Genomic DNA, 6,000 nt, shown 5'->3' with positions numbered 1-6,000 from the left:
AGTTGAATGATACAGGTATGACCTGAATTATAGGTCATACCAGAGTAGTCTAGTGGTTTTCCACCCTATCTTTAATTTAAATCTGAATTTGGCAATAAGAAGTTCATGATCTGAGCCACAGTCAGCTCCTGGTCTTGTTTTTGCTGCCTGTATTGAGCTTCTCCATCTTTAGCTGCAAAGAATATATTCAATCTGATTTCAGTATTGACCATCTGGTGATGTCCATGTGTTGTCTTCTTTTGTGTTGTTGGAAGAGGGGGTTTGCTATGACCAGTGCATTCTCTTGGCAAAATTCTGTTAGCCTTTGCCCTGCTTCGTTTTGTACTCCAAGGCCAAATTTGCCTATTACTCCTTGTATCTCTTGACTTCCTAATTGTGCATTCCACTGCCCTATAATGAAAAGGACATCTTTTTTAGGTGTAGGTCTACAGTGTTTTGTAGGTCTTCATAGAACTGTTCAACTTCTTCAGCATTACTGGTCAGGGCATAGTGAAATCGTTCACTCTTGTCCAACTCTTTGTGACCCCATGGTCTGTAGCCTACCAGGGTCCTCTGTCCATGGGATTTTCTAGGAAAGAATACTGGAGTGGGCTGCCATTTCCTTGTCTAGGTCAGGGCATAGACTTGGATTACTGTGGTATGGAATGGTTTGCCTTGGAAATGAACAGATTTCATTCTGTCGTTTTTGAGATTGCTTCCAAGTAGTGCATTTCAGACTCTTTTGTTTACTGTGATGGCTACTCCATTTCTTCTAAGGGATTCTGGCCCACAGTAGTAGATATAATGGTCATCTGAGTTAAATTCACCCATTCAGTCCATTTTAGTAACTTATCCCTAAAATGTTGATGTTCACTGTTGCTATCTCCTGTTTGACCACATCCAATTTACCTTAATTCATGGACCTAACATTCCAGGTTCTTATTCCATATTGCTTTTTACAACATCAGACTTTGCTTCCATCACCAGTCACATCCACAACTGGATGTTTTTTTTTTTTTTTTTTTTTTTTTTGGCTGTTTCTCTTCTTTCTTTCTGGAGTTATTTCTCCACTTATCTCCAATAGCATAATGAGTACCTACCAACCTGGGAAGGTCATCTTTCAAGTGTCCTATCTTTTTGCCTTTACACACTGTTCATGGGGATCTCAAGGCAAGAATACTGAAGTGGTTTGCCATTCCCTTCTCCAGTGGACCACGTCTTGTCAGAACTCTCCATCATAACCCATCCATCCTGGGTGGCCCTATAGGCATGGCTCATAGTTTCTTTGACTTAGACAAGGCTGTGGTCCATATGATCAGAGTAGTTTGTTTTCTGTGATTGTGGTTTTCAGTCTATTTGTCTTCTTATGGATAAGGATGAGAGGCCTTTCGAAGCTTGCTGATGGGAGAGACTGACTGAGGGGAAACTGGGTCTTGTTCTGATGGGCGGAGCCATGCTCAGTAAATCTTTAATCCAATTTCTGTTGAAGAGTAGAGCTATGTTACCTACCTGTTATTTCAGTTCAGTTCAGTTCAGTTCAGTTCATTCGCTCAGTCGTGTCCAACTCTTTGCGATCCCATGAACCGCAGCACGCCAGGCTTCCCCGTCCATCACATCTCCCAGAGTTAACACAGACTCACGTCCATTGAGTCAGTGATGTCATCCAGCCATCTCATCCTTTGTCATCCCCTTCTGTTCCTGTCCCAAATCCCTCCCAGCATCAGAGTCTTTTCCAATGAGTCAACTCTTCACACGAAGTGGCCAAAGTACTGGAGTTTCAGCTTTAGCATCATTCCTTCCAAAGAAATCCCAGGGCTGATCTCCTTCAGAATGGACTGGCTAGATTTCCCTGCAGTCCAAGAGATGCTCAAGAGTCTTCTCCAACACCACTGTTCAAAAGCATCAATTCTTCAGTGCTCAGCCTTCTTCACAGTCCAATTCTCACATCCATACATGACCACAGGAAAAACCATAGCCTTGACTAGATGAACCTTTGTTGGCAAAGTAATGTCTCTGCTTTTGAATATGCTATCTAGGTTGGTCATAACTTTCCTTCCAAGGAGTAAGCGTCTTTTAAATTCATGGCTGCAGTCACCATCTGCAGTGATTTTGGAGCCCAGAAAACTAAAGTCTGACACTGTTTCCCCATCTATTTGCCATGAAGTAATGGGACCAGATTCCATGATCTTCATTTTCTGAATGTTGAGCTTTCAGCCAACTTGTTCACTCTCCACTTTCACTTTCATCAAGAGGCTTTTGAGTTCCTCTTCACTTTCTGCCATAAAGGTGGTGTCATCTGCATATCTGAAGTTATTGATATTTCTCCCAGCAATCTTGATTCCAGCTTGTGCTTCTTCCAGCCCAGAGTTTCTAATGATATACTCTACATAGAAGTTAAATAAGCAGGGTGACAATATACAGCCTTGATGTACTCCTCTTCCTATTTGGAACCAGTCTGTTGTTCCATGTCCAGTTCAAACTGTTGCTTCCTGACCTGCATATAGGTTTCTCAAGAGGCAGGTCAGGTGGTCTGGTATTCCCATCTCTTTCAGAATTTCCCACAGTTTATTGTGATCCACACAGTCAAAGGCTTTGGTATAGTCAATAAAGCAGAAATAGATGTTTTTCTGGAACTCTCTTGTTTTTTCCATGATCCAGCAGATGTTGGCAATTTGGTCTCTGGTTCCTCTGCCTTTTATAAAACCAGTTTGAACATATGGAAGTTCATGGTTCACATGTTGTTGAAGCCTGGCTTGGAGAATTTTGAGCATTACTTTACTAGCGTATGAGATGAGGGCAATTGTGTGGTAGTTTGAGCTTTCTTAGGCATTGCCTTTCTTTGGGATTGGAATGAAAACTGACCTTTTCAGTCCTGTGGCCACTGCTGACTTTTCCAAATTTGCTGGCATATTGAGTGTAGCACTTACACAGCATCATCTTTCAGGATTTGGAATAGCTCCACTGGAATTCCATCACCTCCACTAGCTTTGTTCGTAGTGATGCTTTCTAAGGCCCACTTGACTTCACATTCCAGGATGTCTGGCTCTAGGTGAGTAATCTCACCATCGTGATTATCTGGGTCATGAAGATTTTTTTTTGTATAGTGCTTCTGGTATTCTTGTCACCTCTTCTTAATATCTTCTGCTTCTGTTAGGTTCATACCATTTCTTTCCTTTATTGAGCCCATCTTCGCATGAAATATTCCCTTGGTATCTCTAATTTTTTTGAAGAGATCTCTAGTTTTTCTCATTCTTTTCTTTTCCTCTATTTCATTGCATTAATCGCTGAGGAAGACTTTCTTATCTCTTGCTATTCTTTGGAACTCTGCATTCAGATTCTTATATCTTTCCTTTTCTCCTTTGCTTTGTACTTCTCTTCTTTTCATGGCTATTTGTAAGGCCTCCTCATATAGCCATTTTGCTTTTTTGCATTTTTTTTCCATGGGGATGGCCTTGATCCCTGTCTCCTGTACAGTGTCACGAACCTCAGATCATATTTTGTTAGGCACTCTGTCAGATCTAGTCCCTTAAATCTATTTCTCACTTCCACTGTATAAACATAAAGGATTTGATTTAGGTCATATCTGAATGGTCCAGGGGTTTTCCCCACTTTGTTCAACTTAAGTCTGAATTTGGCAATAAGGAGTTTATGATCTGAGCCACAGTCAGCTCCTGGTCTTGTTTTTGCTGACTGTAGAGAGCTTCTCCATCTTCGGCTGCAAAGAATATAATCAATCTGATTTCAGTGTTGACCATCTGGTGATGTCCATGTGTAGAGTCTTCTCTTGTGTTGTTGGAAGAGGGTGTTTGCTATGACCAGTGCATTTTCTTGGCAAAACTCTATTAAAGATCTTCACACCCAAGATAATCACGATGGTGTGATCACTCACGTAGAGCCAGACATCCTGGAATGTGAAGTCAGGTGGGCCTTGGAAGCATCACTATGAAGAAAGCTAGTGGAGGTGATGGAATTCCATTGGAGCTATTTCAAATCCTGAAAGATGATGCTGTGAAAGTGCTGCACTCAATATGCCAGCAAATTTGGAAAACTCAGCAGTGGCCACAGGACTGGAAAAGGTCAGTTTTCATTCCAATCCCAAAGAAAGGCAATGCCAAAGAATGCTCAAACTACTGCACAATTTCACTCCTCTCACACGCTAGTAAATTAATGCTCAAAACTCTCCAAGCCAGGCTTCAGCAACATGTGAACTGTGAAATTCCTGATGTTCAAGCTGGTTTTAGAAAAGGCAGAGAAACCAGAGATCAAATTCACAATATCCGCTGGATCGTTGAAAAGTCAAGAGAGTCCAGAAAAACATGTATTTCTGCTTTATTGACTATGCCAAAGCCTTTGACTGTGTAGATCACAAGAAACTGTGGAAAATTCTGAAGAGATGGGAACATCAGAGCACCTACTTGCCTCTTGAGAAACCTATATGCTGGTCAGGAAGCAACAGTTCGAACTGGACATGGAACAATGGACTGGTTCCAAATAGGAAAAGGAGTACGTCAAGGCTGTATATTGTCACCCTGCTTATTTAACTTATATGCAAAGTACATCATGAGAAATGCTGGGCTGGAAGAAGCACAAGCTGGAATCAAGATTGCCGGGAGAAATATCAATAACCTCAGTTATGCAGATAACACCACTCTTTCGACAGAAAGTGAAGAGGAACTAAAAAGCCTCTTGATGAAAGTGAAAGTGGAGAGTGAAAAATTTGGCTGAAAGCTCAACATTCGAAAAATGAAGATCATGGAATCTGGTCCCATCACTCCATGGGAAATAGATGGGGAAACAGTGGAGACAGTGTCAGACTTTATTTTTCTGGGCTCCAAAATCACTGCAGATGGTGTCTGCCACCATGAAATTAAAAGATGCTTACTCCTTGGAAGAAACGTTATGACGAACCTAGATAGCATATTGAAAAGCAGAGACATTACTTTGCCAACAAAAGTTCGTCTAGTCAAGGCTATGGTTTTTCCAGTGTTCATATATGGATGTGAGAGTTGGAAGAAAGCTGTGTGAAGAAAGATGTGTGAAGAAAGCTGAGTGCCAAAGAATTAATGCTTTTGAACTGTGGTGTTGGAGAAGACTCTTGAGAGTCCCTTGGACTGCAAGGAGATCCAGCCAGTCCATTCTAAAGGAGATCAGCCCTTGGATTTCTTTGGAAGGAATGATGCTAAAGCTGAAACTCCAGTACTTTGGCCACCTCATTTGAAGAGTTGACTCATTGGAAAAGACTCTGATGCTGGGAGGGATTGGGGGCAGGAGGAGAAGGGGACGTCAGAGGATGAGATGGCTGGATGGCATCACTGACTGGATGGACGTGAGTCTGAGTGAACTCCGGGAGTTGGTGATGGACAGGGAGGCCTGGCATGCTGCGATTCATGGGGTTGCAAAGAGTCGGACATGACTGAGCGACTGAACAGAACTGAACTGAACTGAATAGCTTTCTAATTTGTTTCACTGCCCTATTCTCACTACTTTATGATTCCTTTTGTCAACCTTTCTCACTCAAGTCTCTCCTGGCCATTATTTAGTATGGATGGAGTTTGAGGGCTTCCAGTGCTCCAAGGCAGAATTTATATATTCTTTTCCCTTCACCAAAGTTCCTCCCTAATACCATTTTAAATCTGACTCTCTCAGTACTTCTATAGATTAAAAAAAAATGTGTATGAAGAATTTTTAAAAATAATTTCAAGCTTGGAAGATAATTTTGCCCCCTCCCCTTTTTTTTAAGTGAGTAAAAGTCACTCAATCATGTCCTACTTTTTGGGACCCCATGGACTATACAGTCCATAAAATTCTCTAGGCCAGAATGCTGGAGTGGGTAGCCTTTCTCTTCTCCAGAGCATCTTCCCAACCCAGGAATCGAACCCAGGCCTCATGTATTGCAGGTGGATTCTTTACCAGCTGAGTCACAAGGGAAGGCCAAGAATATTGAAGTGGGTAGCCTATCCCTTCTCCAGCAGATCTTCCCAACCCAGGTATTGTACCAGGGTCTCCTGAATTGTAGGCAGA

Source organism: Bos mutus, chromosome 1 (assembly GCF_027580195.1).
Source record: "Bos mutus isolate GX-2022 chromosome 1, NWIPB_WYAK_1.1, whole genome shotgun sequence".
In the NCBI taxonomy this organism is placed as follows: Eukaryota; Metazoa; Chordata; class Mammalia; order Artiodactyla; family Bovidae; genus Bos; species Bos mutus.
The sequence above is the reverse complement of the archived record's forward strand: the minus strand, read 5'-3'. Positions refer to the sequence as shown.